Source organism: Colias eurytheme, chromosome 1 (assembly GCF_061535395.1).
Source record: "Colias eurytheme isolate Ceu_HAF_F1 chromosome 1, ilColEury1 Martin Lab GWU primary, whole genome shotgun sequence".
NCBI classification, from domain to species: domain Eukaryota; kingdom Metazoa; phylum Arthropoda; class Insecta; order Lepidoptera; family Pieridae; genus Colias; species Colias eurytheme.
Window position 1 is genome coordinate 5,694,507 of NC_142980.1, and position 25,654 is coordinate 5,720,160.

Genomic DNA, 25,654 nt, shown 5'->3' on the forward strand with positions numbered 1-25,654 from the left:
CTAGAATTTTGATGAATGAATTCAGTTAGTATTGATTACGAAGTAACTATTCTCTAATCTATGGTATTGAGTCCCTAATAAAGAAAATACATACAAATCAAATAAAATATTTAAAAAGCAGCTATCGTACATACATAATAATAAGATCTACAATTGTGTACTGAAAGGGCTGGGTAAGATGTGGAAATGGGATAGAGATAATAATTATTTCTACACAACAATCATCCGTATGCTGGTATTATTTAGCTTGAACTGCTTTTCGCCAACATATACGGTACAATAGCTGATGGTTTCCAGTTCCACACCGGATTTATATTTCTTGGTATCACCCAACGTAATATCACCCCATAACTTGTAAGCTTAGTTCAGGGTGTTGTATTAAACTTTTATTGTCACCGAGTCGTTTGTAGAGTAACATTATCTATGTTTTTAAACTTCCGATGCTACTGTTGCCCTATTGCACAAGTTTTAGTGTTAATCGCCGTAGCCTTTGTTTAGCTCGTTGTGCGATTAGCTTAATCGCGTTTCAGCGGAGTGAAGAAGATCGAGGGCTGCAGCGGCGGCCGCGGGGTGCGCCCGCGCAGCCACAACATAAAGTGGCCCCCGCGCGCGCGGCCTTCAGTACCACTTGCGACTTGCGGCTGCCAATACGCCTCCGCGACGCCCACTCTCGCACTGCTACCACGAGCGTCAACACGCGAGTGTTCACTTTTGAGCGAGTTGCGCGCCCTTTCTCTCACGCAGTGTAATCGTGCTTCGGTACGTGAATGCAAAACCGGACTACTCTCTTGACACGAGCCAGAAAGGAATCCACAGCAATTCGGACCTCTCACATATTTTTTAGGGTGAGTACTTTTAACGTATGCAGATGCGACTGTTTTGCTTTGCGAGTTCGATTCAAGAGGTTTCGACGGCTTTCCGATGCCGATCGTCTGCAAATAAATTGCAGTCTTACGTTGGCGTATCGCGGAGACTCGGCCCTTTCTTTTATCGGGTCGCGATCGACGTCGTACTGTTAAGGTTAACAGCAAAAATATTGCGGACACCGCGCGCGGTTTAAAACCGCACATTTATATTTTCCTCGAGAGGATTTATTTGTAAGTACATTTTTACGTGTCCCGCTGCGAAAAGCAGTTGTCGATTCGATGCGTATGTTTGATTCTTTTGTCCGCGCGTTATTCACTTGCGACAGGTACGAAAAACAAAAACCTAACATAATACACTTAGTACACCGTGGTCCGTGAACGACTTGGATCGTTGTAACAACACGGATGCCTTCAGAGAGCTCCACATTTTCGCTGAAATTTTATTATTGAGAATTAAATTGGTGAAATCGGACCGAAAATTTTAATAATTACATGAAAATATCGTCAATAATTAATTTGGACCATATTTATTTAAACTCGCAGCTGGCACGATGACTTATGTAAATTTACTTTCTGATGAACTATGCAGCAATAAATAATGTGATATGAAGAACAAGTTCAAAGGATGGCGCTATAGGTACCTACACTTTATGTAGAACTAGGAACCTATTTGTTCTGTTTACATTGTATTGACATAAGTATTACAACATTGAACATGTGTATCATACCTTTTTAATAATTAAGTACCTACCTTACACATTTCCGAACATACCTAATAGCATTATATCTATTCCTAATCAAGACAATTATTATCAAAGTGAAAAATGCCATACTCTTGTCTCAGCCGCTGAACACGTTTCTCCTCACAAATAAGGAAATAATAAACTACAATCGAAATTTGTAAAACCTGTCAAATTTTAAATTTCCCGTTATACGAAATTGCTTCGACAATAATTAAACGTCATTATAAAATAAAACATCTGCATTCTAAGTTTGCAAATTGGCAAACTAATTTGTTAAATATTGCAATATTTATTTAGTAGATAGGTACCACATTACCTACAGCTACCTAGAGTGCATTTGTTCATACCAACCTATTTTTAATCTTTTACTGGTTTTCCTGGGAAAATTTATACCTACATAATATGTTACTTACTTTACGTCTTAATTAGAAGACATGGTAATAAATAAAATACCATAAATGTCAAACTAATCCTTCATAATCCAGGAAAAACATTGTAAAAATAATTTAATTGAACTTGATATGATGATCTTTATTCATAAATTTTACTGAAGTGATTATATTTTTTAGGTACATGGTTTGCTAATATAAGCATTTTTTAGTACTAAAACGTACAAAATTGCAGTTTATAATGGTGTTTTCGAGGTTGGAAATTACGTCTTTATACATTTGAATGACTTTAATGATCCCTCGACACTTCACAATAATTTTCATATTAACTTAAGCCCTTACTTGAAATTTGAAAACCATGGTCAAACAAATTTGAAAGGACTTTTTAAAGTAAAAATAACTACAAAACTGTCTCAAAAATGTAGTTATCCACTAAAATTAGACTATTCATATTGTATCTATGTATCGATGACGATTGATTATCTATAAAACCCTGCCTTATAAAAACACTTCAGCAACTAAAAACATGTAATAAATGCTTAATAAAAAATAATTTCAAAAACTACCTGTTTGCCCCAATGAATGAATTCAATGAATGAAAAATGCTTATGTTACTTACGATGTAGCTTAGATGAAAATTTTTTAAAATCAGTTCAGTAGATCCAGAGATCCTAATACACACACAAACGCTTCTTACCTCTATATAATATTAGTTCAATGTAGATCCTACAAAAGTATGAATTCACCCCTGTTATGTTGTCCTTGTAAAATTTATGTATAAAATTTTAAACGAAAAGCAATAATAGATTTCAACACTATAACACTACAAAAATAATGTACATACCAAAGTTATCGAGTCTATAAATTCTTGCAATACAGCCTCAAATACAGCGTATTATCTTTATACATACATATATATGTATATTGAATTCGTAGGCATTTTCAACGTAGCAGGGTAATTCCAATCGTTGTTAATACTTAATATTGGTATGCTATGGTGTGTCGCAATGTTGCCTAGGACGTTTCGTTTCGAAATATCTAGGCTTAATTCTTAATACTTTATACACTTGAAATTGTGTGAAAATTATTGACTCGAATGCAATGTAGTTGTGAAATCGTCTATCGAAGTTCAAAATTTATTTATTTTTTCATTTATCTGTTTATTATTAGACAATTGAATAAATTTTACAGTCCTTTATTATTACTTGTTAAAAACGATATTATGAAAACAATATTTAGGTAATTATCTAACCCAAATACCGCACCTCGTACCTATAATAACCTCACGATTATTATAACAAGTCAGAGAAGGGCGCTATTGTTGAATACCAAGAAATAGCTCAGATAACAATAATAATTACAAATGCAAAAATATCCATAAAATGTTTATTTCTGATTATTGTAACTGGATGTAACCAGTTAAAAGCGGTTCTTGTTGTATAGTCGCTCTCTGCTCTATTGGTGATGTTAGGAAACTCAATGGTGTATTGCATAATCATAACGAAGTATTTATTAAAACAATACATATATAGCGAATATTTTATTGCTTGTTCCATATTGCGACGTGCTTTTAGAATTAATAAGGCTAATTTGGAATTCAAGAACGTTTTTTGGTAAACTGTTGTTACGCACGTGCAGTGTCTTTTTTTTTAAAAAGGCAGAATAATTTGGCCCGTTACTTGTTTATGGTAATAAAATTGTGTACCTACATCCAAATGATAACTCATATATGGTATGGTATGTACCTAAACCAATTATGTATTAAAAATAGAATATCGACATGTAATGACCTTTTCTTCAAATACATCAACGACGAAACGTGACACCTTTAAAATAAATTCCATTTTTAACTTAGAATTTTCTATGCAAATCCCTAGTTAAAATATTGAACACGTTAACTTAACCATAATATGAATAAATCTAAAACTGCGCCTACTAACCGGTATCCAAAACGGATGCTCCGATGGCCAAGGAACAGGTTCTATGGCGGCGTTTATAATGGCCACGGTAATCTTACCACCGATTTGGCAATATGTCCAGATAAATATGCCGTCAATTCCGCAATTAATAATTATTAACTATCTTTTGACAACTAAGTACATTTTTGTTTAATTACATGCCCATTAGTTTTATCAATAACCATTAATAAATGTTCCTACAGATTTTTTTAAGTATGTGTGTTTTCGGCACAGTTTTTAGAAATGTCTTCATTACTCTTTTCGCTGTAAGAGAGTAAGCTATTGACCAAACAGGCACTTACTATACAAATTGAGTCCAGTCTATGGTTAATTTAATATATTTTGTATTCAAATAGTATCGTAGTGGAAATCGAGTCGCAAATTTTCGATTCTCTTTTGTAACATGTAGTTGTGACGGTCGGACAGTTACACATACATCAAAGTCGACGCAATTAAATCCATTCCGAGAGGTAACTTAGCAAACATTGCTTAACAGAAGTAAATATCAGTTAACTAACAATATCAAGCTTGTATAGCAATATCTTTGTTGTTCAACAATATTGGTGTGTTAGGTAAAACGATGAGCTTCGGTAGTTAGAAGGGAATAAAAATTTTTTTTATGTAAAATATCGAAAATGTTATATTTTGTCATATTTTTTCTATTCTTTATAAATTTATATTTTTTTAAAGTTTCAGAAATTGGCCATAAATGTGATATTGATTTTTTAAAAATTGTGTTTATATTATATTTTGTATAGTCTATCGATCGACTGATAACATACTACCTACTTTGAGAGCTTTTAAGACATAAACCAAAAGATTGGTAAGAAAATGCTACGAATATTTTTTTTTTTACGAAATAATTTATATTTTTCTGTCTCAAGATTATATTGTGCTTTCCGGTCTTCACTGAAACAAGAATCGGAGAAATTAATTTTAAAATAAATTATGAGATATTAGATATTCTATTATCTCATAAAACTAGCTATTTTATTGTTAACAGTATCCTTTAATTGGCATATCAAATGACTCTCCTTGTTAACTAGGTACTTAATAAATATTAATTATTGCAGTTTTGATCAAACTTATCGACATTAAATATTTTTCTAGGTTTTATGAATATTCTATCGTCGCGGCGTACTTAATATTATACCTATTTTGTTGTTAAAGTATTTTTTACGTGATCAGTGGATGCAAGACTACAAGTCTCTTCGCGCTTAGTATACCGATAGTGGGACACCCTGTATACTTAAAACTGCATATTTTCGAGATTAACGCCAATTTTTTTACATTGTCAAAATTTTCATAATCACAATATTCACCATTTTATGGCCAGTTTCTCAAAATGGAAGGCAAAATAAAATATATCAATTCAAATCCATCGAAAACATAATTTTGCCACGTTGATTAAGATTATTCATATAAAGATTCGATACTACATTTTACTGCACTTATTAAAATAAATAAATCTTAACAGATCCTGCCTGTATCATTAATATATATTAGACTTAATAGATGTACCTCGATAAAATACAGGAATGGATAATTAAACAGTACAGTATGTGAGATTACATATGGCCATATATTTTAATGTTAGAGTACAGATATGCAGTATCAAGTAGGTATGGTCATAAGATAGTTAACGATAAGTAAACCATTTAGTTTTAACGCCGAGACAGAAGAACCCATTAAGTCTTATCATGGCATTCATAGAAATTACTCTATTACACAGCTTACTTTCTATACGAATTAAAAATATCGGAAAACACTAAAGGAAATGGTTGAGAGTGGCAACTTTAGCTATAAGGTACCTACGTAACGTAAAAAAATTGTTTTGAAAGGTTGCAAACTTGCTTTATTTGGTATTTACCATAGTATTTACCTATTGCTCCTGTTATTCTTCCGTAGCTTTAATCTGACTGTTTTATACTCACAATATAATATAGCATTTATTTGCATTTGCATCTATAGACCGACATATTAGGTATGTTAAAACATACTTTATGTTTCAAATTGTTAATTTAGCATATCGAGAATAAAATACTAAATAGTTAACTTTGAAATTATTCAAATCACGATTGTAAAATATGTAGCTCGAATAATTTACTGTCGTATCTCGCATCAATCAAGCTCTTGAACGAAACCTAGCTGAGAATTTTACAAATCATTGTCTTCCAATGCAACTGATATTTTACCACTATTTAGTACCTATGTATTCGGATATCTCCTAAGTACCTATACAAGTAATATAAGTATGTCCATCCATACGATGTGAACTCAACCAGTTATTTCTATATTGCTATCAGATATTGTATTTATAAAGCATCAAAAAAATCATGAAATGTAACCATGGTAGCAAAAGCTAAATGCAAATGTTCAATTTGAAATAAAAGCATGCTATAGTTTGAATCTTATCAATTAACAATTTAATAGTTGTCTCCACATCTATATTTTCGCCGCCGTGCTCTTCAGGCGCGGCGGCCCCGAGGCCATAGATAGTGTCAAACTCTATGGCCAAGTCATTCCGTGGCAAAAGCACACCAAGCACTCTAGACGCACATATGTCATTTAACGCCCACATCAAGGCAGTCCGTAAGAAAGCCAGCTATGTTCTGAGCCGGCTCTATTACCTTATTAACAAACGCAGTAAAATGTACCTTAGAAGTATGGTGACACTTTACAAAACGGTGGTCCGTCCAATCCTCACTTATGCTAGTGTAGTTTTCGCGCATTGCGCTCCCAGCTCCATACACACCGCGACTGAATCGTCTGGAGACGATTCAGTCGCGGTTCATGAGAACAGTGACTGGAGCGCCCTGGTTCGTGCGTAACGTGGACCTACATAGAACTCCCCACCATAGCCCAATGGATGAAGCAAGCGTCTAAGCGCTACTTCAACAAGGCTAAAAACCACCCCAACCCATTGGTGACACAGGCCATCGCATACGTCGCGAAACCCGATCCCACTCATCGTCGCAGGCGGCCGAGACACGTCTTGGACGACTCCGACGATGATATTACCAAAGCTAACGCACGGCTAGACTCAGCGATTGAAACCCATCGTCGAACAAACCGCGACACCGCACACACCACAGCAGAAAGCGTACACCGTCTTCGCCGGCGAAGACGAGGTCCCTTGTTCCGCGTTCCCGCGCCCACCCGGGTGAGCGCCCGTCCCATTAGGGCCCTTCTGGCCTCCTCCACTCAAGCGACAGCCCAAGCCGAGGTTCGAGGTCCCCGTCAAGGGGGGACGCCCTTGTGCATGTCTCTACCAGGGTGAACCTTCAGTTCAACCCCGCGTCCGCGTTAAAATGTGTTAAAATGCCCTTCTGGCTAACATTGAGTAACACCACACAAAAAAAATCTATATTTTATCATCAACAACAGGTATGCTACATATCTTTCATCAATTCTATCGATACCAAAATAAGGAAAAATTATGTTTTTTCATATTTTTTTAAGACCGTCTCCGGTAAAACCAAAGCACCACTTATCCACTTACTTAATCTATCAAAACACTCAAACACGTCGAAGCGCGATGATCATTCACGTCACTCGCTAGAATTGGGTTCCGAAGATAAAAATCTTTACGAATAATTTCTCTGATCCTTTTATTACCTGGCGGGTTAAGATGCAAATTGATATACGGTCAGTGTCATTAGTCAAAATTATCAGATAAACGAATGCAGCCTGCCAAGCCCCAAAACTGAAGCAGAACAAGGCTTAACGGGAATTTTTCTGGGTCACACTGACCGGATTTACAAAGACGAATGGTCTTTAATAAGATTGTCGCTAAATATTTATGTGCACGTGGGTGGGTACGTTCTTTATCGCGAGTTACATAAAGGAAAATCGGAATGTTGTTTCGACGCCTGAGCTTCATTTTATTTTTGAATTTATAGGATTAATAATATCTCTTTTTATGCATTTTCATAAATTGTCATAATTTCGCAATAACTTGTAGGGAAGTCTACGTCCACTACGTCTTCTTGAATCTTGAACCTTCAGAATAAGTTATTCAAAACCTTATATCGAAAATAATGTCGAGGCCGTGACGACAAAGGGACAACAACAGTGTTTACGAAATTTTATCGATTTTTTATGAAATATAACTAATTTTTAAATAAAAATGAAATGTTAATAAGCAATCCTAGATAAAATAGTAAGGTAGAACTAGGTTAGGTTAGGTCGCCGACAATTCTTGAACATGGACAAAAAATATAAAAATTCCTAAGGGCTAAGGCATTAATAAAAGTGGTCCTATTAAATCGTTATAATACTTAATGATCTTGCCGATGATCAATTTGATTCTCTATTAAAGCCTATCACTCTTTGTCATCGTGATTTTACTTACAGTGTTGTGGACCACGTGTGCGTGAAAGCAAATTGCAGCACTTACAAATAAATTGAATGCAATAATTAATACTCAGTGGAGACCTCGTTAGACACTTCCACTATCAACTGTAAAACAATGGTGTTAAAGCTCACATTAATATGTTAGCAAGAAATCGATGAACAGACAAAAGAAACACGTTGACTATTAATAAACATACAGTCCTATTATTGCAACGTTGAATGCCAGATTATGTGGAATAAACACACGCAAAATCTTATTTGCTGAACTTGACCATGACTAGATAAAATGTATCCAATTAATTTTCGGACCTACCTCATTACTTATTTTGATAACAATTCTCAGACATGATTTACTTGCTATTTTATTTTGTTTACATTGTACAACAACTAAAAGTGTATGCCTTATGTTTTATTTACCTACTTGTCCAAAAACAACTCATTTTAACCTTTTAAAAACATGGCTTGAAGAACTTGTATTTAACACAAGAACAAAAGAAAAAAGTATGTTACTAAATTTAGACACAAAAACAAACTTCTGAAGTTACTACTTAACTAGTTACTTACAACTATTTTATCTCAAATCAAGCCAAATAAAAGTTTGAAAAGTTTTCTACCAAACTACCTATTTCTTCTTTACGTAAGTTTGAATTCATTTAAAATATGTATAATTGGTTTGAAAATAATGCTAGAGATGCAATCACGGCCATTGTTTCATTTCATAATTATTGTGGTATTAAGTTATACCTACTTAACTTTATAAGGTATTGAAATGATAAGACATTTGAACACACGCTCTTTTTATCATAATTTAATTTAAACGCTTTATTATGTAAAGAAACTATATTCTTAATATGTATCAATTTGTGTTATAAATTCCTATTGTGTATTTAATATGTGCATAAGTACTTACTTTTTAATTATAAATAAATTTTAGGGTGAGCATAATATTTATATTTAATAAACAATATATGTATAATATGATTTTTATTAAATATACAAAATCCTTAATTATATCTATAAAATGTTTGGTCAAACTTTAATAATGCTGAAAAATGATGCGTACACAAATTGTGAACCTCCTACGTATGGAACGCGCCGCCCACGCGCTTATCTGAGGTGGGTCGCTCATGAAACTAATACGATTACTGAGTCTTACGATAATCTAATGCATAATTACATTTATATTGTAACAAAAAACTTAAAACAATGCAACATATACAAGCATGTCTACCGTTGTAAACGGTTGCTAACTGGCACCTTGCATTACAAGTTCTCGACTCGTATTCGCCTCAAAAGTGATTGTAATACCGCAATCCACAGCTCCTTTGTTTACAAATGCTAATGTTATGGGTGCATAATAAAATGTCAATTACAAACTGTCAACGCATTGGACTAATCGAGGGAGGTCACGACAAGCTTTTATTAATTCTGTGAACTTGATATTATGCACCGATATGAGGAAAATATTTTTTCAATGTATAGATTCCACACAGTACGAGGATCGTTGTACAATATATTCAGTCTTATTACGACAGTACGTATTATTTATTATGTGGAAGTTTTTATATTTAATTTTAAACTGTCGGCAATATAACACAGTGATTGTACAATGTACGTCACGAACGGTAGTATGATTCGTATACTACTTACTACGGTACGTCGCGTGTCTGAAATAATTTAGCGAGCGACAAATTCGAACACAAAGGAAGCTTCTGTGTTACGCAGATATTGAAATGTGTAATTAATGGGATGAACGATAGTTCTAAAGTACAGAAATGTTTCAATCGTGATTTCAACAACGTTAATAAGTTAATGACGTGCTGAGCGATGTCAATGCCAAATTCTTATCACAAACCACGACCGTCCATTTTGTAATATGGGAATGTATAACTTCATAAATGCATTAGGTAATAAAACAAGTGTGTCGTATAAGTTATGATTGTAACTGTAACTTTATAGCGGTCTTGATTGTGTGTTATTGTTAAGGAAATTTATTTTTATTTTATTGCCAAAGGAATGAAAACTGAATGAAATAAACATACTTACCTAATAATAACGCCATAACGCTGAACTAATATTTATGTTTGCCATGTCTATTATGACTTTGTATCTAACCATATGAATCTATATTTTTAACTAAGTGAGTAACTACATAATAAAGAACCTTTACTTTTAATGTAGATTTATTCTATTTACTTATACATATTTAACAATTTAAATATTTTAAATTCAAATTGGTCTCGCTCAGAATAGCCAAAAGTTAAAAATATATTGTTATTTATGTTATAGACAATACAGCTTCTTTACGTATTTTGAGTCTTCTCTCTTAAGGTCAGCAACTCAGCTCATTGATATTATAATTATCTTGCAATTTCCTGTTAAATATTGCTTATACAAGTGATTAATTTACAGAACACATCGTATCTAATTTCAATATTTTATATATTGTGTTTCATCATTTAAATAATAAGCATTAATATTGTTAACCTAAATAATGAAATAGGAAATGGAACTGAAAAACTTCTAGAGTACTTTGATTTTATGATTGCTGAAATTTATTCTCTCCTTGCCTGTTATATTGACGTAACACGAATTTCGCATCATAGCTGTAAAAGTGTTTAAATGTACATTGTAAATATTCCAAGTACAGTCGACCGTTAAGTTGGCATAGATAAATCGTCTGGCTTACTTTGGTCATTAGATGGATTTGTGTCTCATGCGATATTTAATGAAGACATCCAACAGTTAGCTCCTTGCTGTACCGTTCACATTGCTGCCTGTAATGACATGACCTTGTGCCCGATTTATGTATCGGAACTCTCCTGTACTTTACGTTCTGTGCATTTTGGCTAGAGGCTTACGCGGTCGGCGGTACCCGCGCCGTTCGCGACTTTAAAATATTACAGAATATAAACGTATTTTATTACATTCCAAAGCCAGGGATAAATTAAAAGAACACATTATTTTTAAAACAATGTTAATTTATAGAAAAATCTAAGATTAGACTTTTCCAGCATCTAAGCTTCCTATTGCGGGTGAAATTAAAACGAAAACGATAAGATTTGAGTGTCGTATGGTATATTCTGGTTATGCCTAGTTACATCAGCCTCACTTCACGCTAATTTATTGCGAAAAGTTCACGTCACTCGTGTGCGTACAAGTGTTTGCGTCTTTATAATGAATGAAAATATTTTCTCAAAGAGAATAAAAAATAAAATTGATAGAAGTGGAATGTGTTTATGACCAAATTACTTCATAAAAAAGTCCCTTATATTAATTGTAGTGACTAAATAAAAATATTTTTTTTATTACTCGCATGAAACTCGAATAAATAAAACTTAATAAAACGAATACAGCGTACTAAAGAACTTGGTCAAATTTTGTTGTATAAGAAAATTCGGTAAAAATACAAACCTAACGTTAAATATATGTACACATAGTTTTATGTAATACATACGTCCAAAAACGAAAACAAATAATCAAATAGTTATAGATTACTCATGACGCAATACACAGACAGACGGATGTGTGAAGAAGGTGAAATGAAGAAAGTTGTTGTTACAGGCCGATAACAATTAATTCACCGCCAAGTTACACGTGTTATTCAAGAATGTTTACAAAATCGAGTTACGTTAGTCGCCATTGATAGCGATTGGATGGAAGGACTTTATTCGATTTCTTCAGGCACTCTGGAAAAGTGTTTTTTAGCGTCTGGAAAATTCGTGAACGTCGTATTTTTTTTCTTCATTAAAATTTATTATCTAAGTACCGTACGTATATTATATGCTTATATTGTGATTAATTGGTGGCCAATCAATTGTTGATTCATACGGAATCCTTATTAGGTAAAATAGAATAAATGAAATGTCCCTTGTAGGTAAAAAATGCAAAAAATTTATTCAAAACCAAACCTTGTATGCACATCTGAGGATAGATATGTAAGAAATATATTTCAATGTTTATTGTTTATTGAAAACCGACTTGTATTGTTATAAAACGGTCATACATATCTGTATGTAATTGTAAATCAATAACATTGAATATGAACGTTCATAGTCAATAATCGTGGCAATAACGTGCCAATGAAAATAACAGTTGAAGCATGCACTTATGAAATTTTTCTATAAAACTTGAACTTGTGGCTTCATGCGTTTTCTAGAAACAGGTTTCGGTTCAAATCGCTTGCAAACCGAAGTAGAAACTTGTTACTCAGTAGTGAGGGTACAGTATGCAGTATGCTGCTGATGTTCATGTAGGTATACGCAATTATTCGCGCGACTTTAGCTCTTTTGAAAAACTCTTTAGGTGATGTATTGGTATAATAATATGCTACAACGCGCATTGTATGTCATTAATTTTTTGTATGCAACGTCTAAACAATGGCCGTAATATAGTTGTGTTGAGAACAAAAACTGTCTTAAGATAATGAATGTTTGAATCGATAATTTGATACAACTCATATTGTTTTTTGATTGTGTGAAAAATCAATCATTTAGCTACCTAGTAGGTAATAAGTGTTTTCATTAGGTCCTTTGTGTTACACTCGCGCTGTGGCATTAATTATTTTGTAATTATGTGTTTATGTCAAATACTTGTTACAAGAAGTTGTTAACAGGTGTAAATTCCTAATTGATAATCTCACTCGTATTACATTAACACATTGATTGTAGTATTTATGTATAAAATATGCATAATATAAAGTTGCGTATGCTACAATAATGATGGGAAATACTAATTCCCCGTGCCACATAATTAATCCATACTATTTTTAATATTACCTATAAATGCGAAAGTAACTCTGTCTGTCTGTCAGTTACTCAATCACGCCTTAACTACTGAATCAATTTGCATGAAATTTGGTATAGAGATATTTTGATATCCGAGAAAGGACATAGGCTACTTTTTATCCCGGGAAATAGAATAGGTTTTATCCCGGAAATCCCACGGGAACAGGAACTATGCGGGTTATTCTTTGACTGCGCGGGTGAAGCTGCGGGTGGAAAGCTAGTATCTAATAAATAAGTTATCAATAGGCAATAAAAATAGAACGTTTAACTTGCCATTTAAAAACATATTTGTTACCGTTTGACATTTCCTTGTACGTTAAACAACATTATCAAATTTATAAAAAAAAGTTTATTAGTTGCCATTTTATATATTTATTTAATTTACCCTATCGTTTTGTGCCTAAATCTCACAATCACAGGTTACCGTTAATCGATTTTGCCCAGGGCATCGTACGCGTTAAAGAAGTTTTTGAAAAATTATATAATCAAATATTCTAACAGTACAGGATCTTATCATTACTTCGACCGTTAGCATATCTATTATATGCTAACGGTCGCTATGTATTGTATCTTAAAGTATGTACAACAAAAGAGCGAGGAGCATTATTGGTCGAGGCGGTTCGTCGCGTATTTCGGATGAGCCTGTGTCAAATGTTAGCACACGGTCATCGGAGGCATGCGGTAAAGTCAGAAGGGCCTTGCAACAAGGTTGTTTTGTTGTGTGATACGCCGTGCGCGGAATTCCAAGTAGCCTTGCAGAATACATATTCACATGTACGAAATAATAACAGCGACAATACATGAATTTCTCCAATTTCAACGGGACACGGTCGCATGCATACCCAGATCTGACAACAAAGAGATAAACGGATATAAAATAAATGTAAAACGCAAACGTTAAACAAAATCGTTCGCGATACAGCCTTCTCGGTGATAAAAACTTGACCCATCGCAATCAATGTTTTATCCTTTTATTGGCGAAAGATAGTCGCTCGGCACGGGCTGTCATAAATGAAAGTATTGACATTAACACAATGCTCGCGACTTTTGTCTTATTTTGCACTTTCTCGAGCTATATTTAGACCGAAGCAGCGTTTAAATGTTTTTAAATTATCTAAGATCTCCTATGTATGTAACCCGCATTATTTATGTACTAATAGGTATGCGTTAAGGTTAACGAGGTAAATTATCGTCAAACCACGTTTTATTGAAATATTGCAAGATCGCTAAAGTTAGCATGCTCGTGACGCGAAATAATTATGTTATTTAGCTAGGACGAAATTCGCATAGATGTTAGGAATGAGGCCAAAGGCACGACTTACGTGACGTTTCGTTTATGTAACGTCGGATTCGCTGACGGTTGAGGGGATGTAGATTTATATGTGGTTATTCAATTGGTGTTTTCACCGCGAAGCGAGCTTGCAACCGGTCCTCGGGCGGCTGGCGCCATCACCGACACGGATTCCTTCAACAAACGACACTATTATAGCTATACGGCGATACACCTTCACATTTTCCTTATCTTCACATTTAAACCGCTAATAGCCTCCGTGTTACTCTGAGGCACTAATTTGAGATTTTATGACATCATGTAAATGATGCAGGTTAAAGTGCGTCGGGTAACGGGTTGGAATTGTCAACAGTGACTTTAGATAGTTAGCGTGCATTTATCGCTATGTAAACGTACAAGGGCACCGTCGAGACCCCGATAGGACCATCAATTTACAAATGAAACAAATAAACAAAGACCATATTGACTCATTGTCATTCGCTATTAGCTTACACACGCATTGATAAACAATTTGGGACATGAATGAGCCGGCGGGAAAAAAGTATGCAACTTTATCTATTCGAGTCAATCAGTAAAGCGATGCAGGTATCTGCACACGGCGCGAATATTCCAGGACGAGGTTACATAAACTGAATGCTCACTTATTAACGTTATCAGTTATCACAGCTTTTTGTTGAGCGAAACTAAATATAGATTCTATCGCGCTCGACGCGAACGGTTACTTTCATAATGAGCCTACTTTATATGGGCGTTGTGCGTCTACTTGCAGCTAATTTATCTTACAAGCTAAGCACTAAACAATGAAAATTTCAAATCCTAACACGTAAACAAATCACGTTTGAATGCAAGGAATTAAAATTCGCTGGGGCGCCGACGCCACTTTCTGTGGACTTCGGCGCCGGCCGCGGCGTGTGGTGCTACTTTTAGAACAAACGCGTTGGAAAAACAGTTGGCGATACTTAACATAACTGGAGACAATGTTTTCAGTTTAACTATGACAACGAATAAATTTAACAATTTAGGGGCCAATCTTTCTTTATCATAATATAGTAATTTTAATTAATGATGACGAACATAGTAACCAGCTTTTATAATTGCATACCTTTATAAAATATTTTTAAGTATTTACGTTGTTCGCTTATGACGTATATCCTGAATATTGACGAAATTTCACAACCTGCCTTCCGCAATTTAGTACGAATGTAGTCTACATAAATATTATATACAAAATAATATTAAACTACATTTAATACTTTAGTATTAACTTATTCGGAAAAAATATGTGATACTAATAAATTATAAGTGCTCACTAAACATTAATAGAAGCACATCGAATGGTAACCCTAAGATAATTAGCTTACACACACAAGCAATGTTTCATCATAAACGGTATCTATATTGAACAAGTTTATACTTTACACATCGCGACAGATGAACACTTGCAAAGTTGCAAACACAGGTACTGTGCGCACTTTCAATCTAGCTTCAAACATATGGACATAAGCTTATTATTGGGGTTAAACATAACCTGTTTCAATAAGATACTATATTCGGAACGTCTATAGACAAATATTTTTCATGGGACTTTACTTTCTCTTGACGAAAGTTTTCGAATTCGATTATGAGCTTTATGAAAATAAGAAATAAAATGTTTGCTAAATGTTGTAGGAATATTCGCGAAAATGCAAGCATTTTTCATTTAACTATTAACAAGTCACATTTGTTTATCGATAGCCTAATTAATCTCGGCGGTAGGTACGGTCGTTAAAGTGATGACACCCGTCCACAGACAATGGGCAGTTACATCTCATTTCAATAGGCACTGTTCAAATAATGTGATAGATGTTTCTTGATGAACTGTTTGTTAGAATCGTTTCCCGTTCAAATTTTATTACGTGTTATATTATAGTGCATAACTTAAAAATAATGGTAAGAATGAAATTTCATGTGTTTAAACTATTTCTAATTGAAAGTTATTTCTACCTGATTAACAGATAGGCTATTGTTTAATTCGGAAATCGCTTTTCTAAGCGATTCCTTGCTTCTGCAAGGACAGTACGTTATTGGGCAAGTTTTAGAGTTTTCGTAGAGGTGTTCTCCCGATATCGTTAAGAGAAAGTTAACGATATTATATAATGTGTTTATTTAAATACTATTTTTTGGCTCTCAGATCATAAAATTGTTTATTTTTTTAATGAATTAGTCCACTGGTGTCTGTTGACATCCTTGGACGACTCTATGCAACAAGTTGAGTTAACTGGAATATTTTCTGATTACAACAAACAAACAATTTTTCATTATATCAACTTAAATCTTTATAGGTATTATAATATAATATGTATAAAGCCTTTTATTTTGTAATCTAAGGTATTCATTTAGATCTTTTGGCAACAGAAATATAAAAATGACAAACTCATTCTTTGAAATGTCATTTCAATATCAAAATATCGAAACTCGTTTTAACTGTCCTATTAAACATATTTTTTATGTTTTTCATACGTCAATTGACAGACCGCTGATTTAAAAAATAATTAACAAATTCTTTTTAACAAGATATTTTGTATTGATTATATTTAGAAATATGTAGTATATTTATAATGTATTTTAATAATGAAGAACAAAACACATCTAATCCGCCAAAGCGTGTCAATATACAGGTCTATGAATAAATTACTTATTCTAGAACAAAAAATAACGATAACAACGTGACATTACCGCATTCCTTTATTACTCATAAAAAATATTTTCAAACATTTATCGTATTCCGAGACCATAATGACGTACTTTATCTGTTAAATGTTTGTAGAACCTTATGAAAAACGGTTAAGGCACTGCTAAGTTATCTAATCTGTGTATGGTCGTTAGTTGTCACACCTTGTTGCACGTAGGACTGATTATGTCCGATTTATGCATTTAATTGTTAAAATATAATTAAATATAAATTATATTTAAACAATTGAAATTGTCATGAACATAATTACACGTAGCAAGAGTTAATAATATAATAAATTTTTGTTTTATATCATGTTTTAGTACCGACTAAATTTCCTGGAAATAAACTTTAACAGCTTTTTCGACTATAAAAAACGAGGCCAAATATTGCCCAAAATTATTTAGAAGTCGATTTTTTTGACCCATGTATTTATTCATGTAATTCATGTAAGCTGGTTTTACATACATTCGTCATTGGTTCATTTTTCGCATATCTTCAATGACTAACTTTATGTGATTTACGACTCCATAAACATGTGCAAGTGCAAAAAAATAATTATGTTAAACATTAGCGATAACGGGAAATTCCAAAAACACGATATTGAAATTTTAACATCGTATTGAGCTAAATACATAAATTTTGTACGCAATAATACAAACAATAAGTATGGCAGGCGATTCCAAGAAGATTAAATAAAGGACTTGTAGAATACCAGGAAACTGCCAATAAATATTTGCCGTATGTAAATGGCGCATGCAGGCTTATATTAGACGTCATAGTTATCCTTTTTTATTGAAAACCATTGAAAATTTAATAAAACTCGTAGCGTAGTAGTCACGGCCACGAATTCTGCTGTTTGTAAAGTGGCCGCAAATCCTTTCTTGTTATGCAACGGTCAAACTAGTCTCGATTTCATTGGAATAGCGCGCCGTTTTATTTTGAATGAATACAGATTAGTTCTGCCTTATTGGTATATATTAGCGAAACCGACTTAACATGCTTTCCTCGGACGGAAGTGTTAGATATTAACTAATGAACATACGATAATCATTGTTAATTTGCTAACCCTTTACGAACTCTGACGTTTTAAAATCGATACTTAATTCCTTATAAATTGCACGTGAAATTTCTTACTGGGTCACCTTGATAAATGATTGCAGTTTGAATATAATCGAGCGAGACGTCAATGCTCTTACGATTTAAAAAAAAAATTGGCAGTAAATTTTTGTCAACACCCTGCATCCTTAACTTAAGTAAATATATTTCAACGTGTGCGTCTCATTTACAATGATTTCACATTTACTTTCTCCAATGAACTGTTTTCTTTTATTTGCCTCTTGCGGAACTGTAGACTCGAATCGTTTCAAATAATATTATACAATGAACATTTAGAAACTACATTGATTTTTATATTAAGAAAAAGAGAACATGAATTCTAGAAATATTTGCATCACCTCGCAATCTTGAGTAATGCAAAAAATACGTAATAAGGGCAATAAGAAACTAATTATTATTGTTACTTTAAAGCTTAGCGAAGACATCGCATGAGGTGTTGATGATGTAATGAACCATCATAAAACTAACGCTTTGAGGGAAACCTTTACATTATTTGTATCGCAGCAGTAAATATTCACAATGACATTGTTTACATTTAAATGGAGGTTCTTCATAAATTTTATTCATAATCGATTATAATCGTTATGAAGGAAAGAGTATAACAATTCTCCACAACAGTTTAGTACGTACTTAAACGAAAATTTAATTAAATTCTTCATAAAAAATGCGAAAAAGGCTAATACATATAACATGGCCGATAAATGTTTACTTGCAGTTAAGGTCATTGACATGTTAATTGAACCGTATCGTGTCGGATTCTCTCCAAATTCCTGTACTAACAGGATTCTCAGAAAGCGTACGAATTAACAGTATGAGTGCATTGGATGGACGAATTATCCGCTTAATGTGTCGAAGTCATCTTGTAACGCGAGTAATTACAAGCTGTCTAGATATGATCAATTTCGTGTGCATACTATATACAGAACGTTAAACAGCAAATTCATGCAATACGCCGTTGGATTATGTACAACTATGCAACACTACATGTAGCCGGTTCTGTAATTTTTTTTTTTTTTTTTTTTTTTTTTTTTTTATTAATTTACCATTTAGTAACACTATATAACCTTTACAAATTTTCGCCAAACTGTAAAACAGTTTGTTGGCGGTGCGCTCCTACTTATTATAGATTAACCTAGGTTATACATTGCCAAATTAGTTAGTTGATAAACAAACACTTAAATACCGCTATAAATGACATACATAGTATAAAACAAAGTTTACATAGTATAAAACAAAGTCACATTTCTCTGTACCTATAGGTTATACATTGCATACATAAATCAATGTTGTCATATCCTTTATCAACCTCATCTCTAATTACATTGACTATATAATACTGTTTAAATTATTTTGTGTGTATTTACCATATCTTTTATCTCATAATGACACGAATACAATGTTTGCTGTATTGCTCCATCGTTGATATCTCACTTCTACAATATTTCAGTACATAATTGGACTTATCTACTCAGGATAATTATTTTATTGTGTCTTGAAACGACAAGAAAAACAGTAGTTTTATGACGACTGATTGTACACGCAGCCATACAAATTCATCCCACTTAATTATAAAAGTACCTCGGAGTGAATCTTGAACAAATGAAATAACAAGTTTGTCACATTGCACTGTGTTTCATTAGATCAAAAAAATTTCCCTGTGCTGTTTATTGTATTTATCGATCAAGGGATGTATTTATAATGTAAGAGTAGAACACCCACGTGTCAATTTCTTATACTTTATTTTTAAAAAAATGACAAACTTTAGGTGAATTTTTCATGAAAAATATTGAAATGTATTCTGAAATAGTAACTGTCTAAGATATTTATTTTAAATAAATATAGACTTATAAAGCATCTTTGGGCGCATATTATCCAGTTTTTATTTTTTGAAAACTACCTCCGAATACCGAGAAATATATTTTTTTCAGATTTTCGTTTTTATTTTTTTTCTCCCTAAAAACGCAAAAGTGCGGCTTGTCACTAGCATAGAATTATTGCTCGTAATAAGGCCTATCACTCATAAAAAAACCACGCCGCACTATTGCGGTTTTTGGGAATAATACGCTATTTTCAAAAAGGTCAAAAAACACAATATAGGGTTGTCGCCAAAAGGTCAAACCAGTTTTTTTTTCTAAGTGTTGATATACAAGGAATAAAAAGAGATATAACTTACATACTTATCACATCGCAAGCCCGAATTTATATATTAATTGTAATAATGTCCTATAATATTTATTTATTTAAAAAAAATTAGTATAAATAAAAAAAATTAAAAAAAGGTTCCCCAAGCAGGTCATTAGATTTCCTGCCTAAATATCTCATTTATTGTAATATGGTAAAAAATATAGTACAAAACAAAATAAAAAGAATGATGGTCAAATTTATTGACAACCCTTACACTATGTTTAGAAATTGGATTCCTTCTAAAAACCGCAATAGTGCGGCGTGGTTTTTTTATGAGTGATAGGCCTTATTACGAGCAATAATTCTATGCTAGTGACAAGCCGCACTTTTGCGTTTTTAGGGAGAAAAAAAATAAAAACGAAAATCTGAAAAAAATATATTTCTCGGTATTCGGAGGTAGTTTTCAAAAAATAAAAACTGGATAATATGCGCCCAAAGATGCTTTATAAGTCTATATTTATTTAAAATAAATATCTTAGACAGTTACGATTTCAGAATACATTTCAATATTTTTCATGAAAAATTCACCTAAAGTTTGTCATTTTTTTTAAAATAAAGTATAAGAAATTGACACGTGGGTGTTCTACTCTTACATTAAAAATACATCCCTTGATCGATAAATACAATAAACAGCACAGGGAAATTTTTTTGATCTAATGAAACACAGTGCATTGTATAAATGACAAATTACATAGGTACCTAGAGCACAGAATACATAATAGTAGCTAAACGCTACCTAGAGATAAAAGAAAAAATGTACAAAAAATGCATATACTTAAAGGCAATAAATATTTGTATAAAACTATTGACAAGGCGTTTAGAAATGAGTAATCAATTATATGGATATATCAATTAAAAACCGGATATTAGATATGCGAACAGATAGTAAATAATTTTGACATTAAATGAAATAAATGACATATATTTATAAATAGATGTCAGATGATTAGTTAATTAATAGTTTAAGTACTTATCACTGTTGCGGGATGAATAAAGACGAATTTATAATTCACAAATAATTGGTATTTAAGATAAAAGTTAAGATCTTGACATGTTGAATGTCTTTATTTCCAGAAATTTTAATTTCATGTTTTATTCCAATTTCATGAACTGGTTTCATGAACTAAGTGTATTTTTTGCGTTCTGTATACTTAATCTAAATTTCCCAAACACTTAATTAATATAACAATCAAAATACCTAATGATGCATCTATTCTAAAAATAACATTAAAATAATTCGCCGATTACGTAGACGGTTTGTCATTGAATCACAACGTTATTTCTGAGCCTTAATTTACAAGCTAATTAATAATCGCGATAAGTTGAATAACAATGGAGGAAATGTTCAGCGGTGACGGATTTAAATGGCCGTAACAATTAGGGATGCTGAGAAACACTAATTGAACCTCTTCACAATGGGCAGCGTTGGCCCAACACACGATCGTCGATGTTTGCCGCCAGTACGGCGATTATGAATGAGCATCAGCTACAATGACGATACACTATAGCGATTGTCTCTACTCGCCCAACGCTGCCCATTGTGAAGTGGACAAATAATATGCGTCACTATTCCAGATCAAATGTCTTCTCTTGATGCGAGTCAATCTAAACTACGTGGGAAATTTATAACGTGGCGCTATTTTTAGAACGTAAATAATGTTCATAGCTATGTTAGTTATTTTTGTAATGTGTACTGTCTTTAACTGTCTTTTACTGTCATAAGGATGTGTTTTTCTGAACTCATTTTAAATAATTGATTTAGGGCCGATTTTTCAATGCTTGGATAAAACTTATTCGTCGAATAATGTATAAAACTACCATTTTAAAAACGTATTCAAATTGCCCGTATTTGACAGTTTACGTGACATTTTAATATTATCGTGTAATACTTTATTGGACGGATAAGTTTTATCCAAGCATTGAAAAATCGGCCCTTAATACAATTCACGATTGATCTAATGATTGTTTTACTTTTACCTTGATTAGAAATGACATCGAATTGTAAATTAATAACTATATTTTATTTATTTAACTGTCATTTTGTGTCCATTAATATGTTCTCAGGGTACGTTCAAATATTTATACCACAGATAAATCAATCAAGATAGTGAACAAGGCATAGCATAAACAATAAGATGATAGGGGCTGTATTTTTCCTTAACAACTCACTCACACATGAAATACACAACGCAGTCACGTTTGCTATTGTCTCTGGAATTTATAATGAAGTCAACAATGTTCAGGAGACACGGAAGAAAACATTTGAACACACATTATTATTAGAAAAGCGAACTATCATTCAATAGGTATTTTTCATTCTACAAACTAATGATTCTATAGATATCTATCAATAGTATTTTTTCCAAACCGTTATCTTCAGTAAATATAGCAATTATACCTAATATGTACCTACACGAGTAAATATATTTCTAGTCGTCTACAAATTCGTCGGAAATATGGATTATTACAGAAAAACTTTTCCTTATTTCATAGAAAAACAGATAGGTACATTTCAAAACATATTTTTTGTCACAATTAAGAACATAATAAAGCAGGTAAAACCGGTATTTATACAAAACATTAATTATTTACAAACATAAAGTTCCCATTACGGCCATATGAGCATGGTACGTGGTGGTACTCCCGAGACAATAGCATTACCGTTGTATTAGCATGCTAATGCGCCGCCAAATCGTGCGACGGCTTTTAGCATTATCACCATTGTTCCGACATTTCGTTGTCTTATTCTCCATACGAATTTGTGAGTTCCATACGGTCATGCTGAGTTCGTAACGTTAAACAAACAACTGCCTCGCTGTTTTAAATCCGTAGTAGAAGTCAGGAAGTGTTGTTAGTTATTCTAGCCGCACTGTCTCGCAGGACATAAAACAGTCAGTTCGACACTTTATCTATTTCCCATCTTAGTATTACCATCTAATTTACGCCCATGATAACAAGTGTGCACCTGTTTCGAACCTTCTACATCAAACAATGCAATCAATTGTGGAACCTTTTTTTAAATTATGAAAACGTTAAGTTTATTACACAATTATATGATAACGTAATGTGAATGCTCGGCTGTGTTGTATAAATTGTATGTAAATTTTTAATAAAAGATGTTAATTTTTCCTTAACCTTTGAAATTTCGAAAATTATGCTTATAGTTATATTCTTCATTCATTCTTAAGTAATCAAAACAGCAAACCATTGAACAATATATGTAATTTGTAACAATAGGCTCTAATCATCAAGCCAATTAGTTATTGTTGGAAAATCCTTAAATTTTCCATTCAATGCCGTTTGAAACTCGCTCAAAACAGTTTCCATTACCAGACCTAGATTGCTAATGTAATCTCAAAGATGACTACACCCGTTATCATGTCTTAGATTTATTTTACACTGCAATTAAAGATTAAATAAATTATTTAATTGTTGTTATTGTCAGAGATTACCGCGGCCGTGAGTTATAATAACAATAATGTGTACGATATATGTTCGTTTTCCCTGATAATATTAAGTTACTCCACGTCGGCTTAAGTTCCTATAAAAATATATGCGTATATCACTTGGCAACACAATTAATAATACCTATGTAGGAAGTTAATTAATTAGAAATATAAAGACGAGTCAATTAAAATACGAATACATACGTTTATCTGTATTTTTTACCGTCTGAGTGGAGAACTGAAATGTAAACGTAAAAGTTGTTTTTTATACTTTGTATAAGGTTGTAATAATTGACGTTTATTTAATTGTATAAAGCAATTGGCCTCCAGAGCTATTTGTCTATTACTAGGACCTATATGGAAACAGAATAGTGCAGAAAGGCTAGTAGGTTACGTGCATCAAATAAGATCATGGTTAGGCTTTATTATCACGAAGGTTCCTTAGAGACACGTGCCTCGACACGGGAAACATTAAAAGGTTGATCTTATGACAGGATAAATAAATAACAATTACCCAGAATATAACAATTACACATAAAAATCAATCCAATTTGATTTTAATCAATGAATATAAATGCAGATTTAATTCATAAATACGTAAAATGTACCTCATTTAAATATGGTTAAGACCAATTCGCAGTTTGAAATAAAATAATTAGATTTGCATAGTAATATAATAATTAATAACACGTTTAATTTAATAAAACAGCGGAGAACGCGCGACTTCGTGTGAACAAGTAATATTTTTATATGTCAAAAGTTCACAATTATTTATTCTTCACATCCTCACACTAATGTTTATCTAACATTATCGCCAGTGTCTTTATTATTAACTCTATGAATTTTATTTAAATTCGTCCTTCTTTGCTTTTTGTGTAAATTACAGCGAGGTGTGGAAGTGATGTTAATATTAGAGTTTTTATTTTAATAGCTCTGTGTTCATCAAATCTGAGTCATAACACGTTATATCTTATAATTATTTAACAGAAATATCATGAAAATTCTACATCGTTTACAATCTTCATTCAGTAAGATTAAAACCTTTAGCGTTACATAAGATTATTACAACCCATGTAAACTCACTTAACATATTTCAACTAAAACAATATTTCATTTCCCGATTTTAACATAAAACACGCAATTACATTTGTGTCTTATGTATATAAAAAAAAAATCATTATCCACCAACATTCAGGGGCATTCCTTGATTTAGGGACTTCCTAATCTCAAAACAAGTCGTCTCTAATTCGTATTTTTTCCGCCGCTCATTCGCTAAACGCTTCACAAATTGCTTGAAGAGTTTAGTAATTTTTTACTAAATATAATTAGTTACAACGTATAAGAAAGACCGTGCGTTTTTTGCTAATCGCATACAACGTAACTCGTATTGTCCGGACGTAAAAACAATTCATATCCGTTAGTCATGGCGGCTTCTTGACATGATATTAATTGATTCAAATAACTTCTATTGTGTATCTTTCAATTTGAATAACGAGAAGTAACTTATATTAATATTCTTTGTAACGTTGAATTTACGTTAACGTATTTTTCGAGTTTTGGCATGCAAATTGCAATTATATCTGAATTTGCAACTTAATCGGCTAAGTATATAGAACACGTTATATTTATCAAACATGCAAATCGCTCACAACATAATTGAATGATATCTTAACGTACCCACTAAATAAATTAAAGAGGCTTTTTGTTTAATTTTAGGAAAAAATTTTGGTTTTCAATTGAGTTGTACCATTTTTTGACTTTATCTCATAACACAAAATTGCATTTGTCTAAAAGCATAACAGTCG

At 32.7% G+C, this 25,654-nt stretch overlaps 1 protein-coding gene across 2 annotated transcripts in view; it reads left to right on the forward strand.

Annotated features, from left to right (window-relative positions):
* The first annotated feature begins 611 nt into the window (after positions 1–611).
* Positions 612–25,654, forward strand: part of LOC149911001 (UNC93-like protein) — a 56,839-nt gene continuing 31,796 nt past the window's right edge. For both annotated transcript variants that reach the window (XM_090101793.1, XM_090101782.1), the window contains exon 1: positions 612–845. The gene's annotated coding sequence lies outside the window, so the exon portion shown is untranslated. The remainder of the gene's footprint in view (positions 846–25,654) is intronic.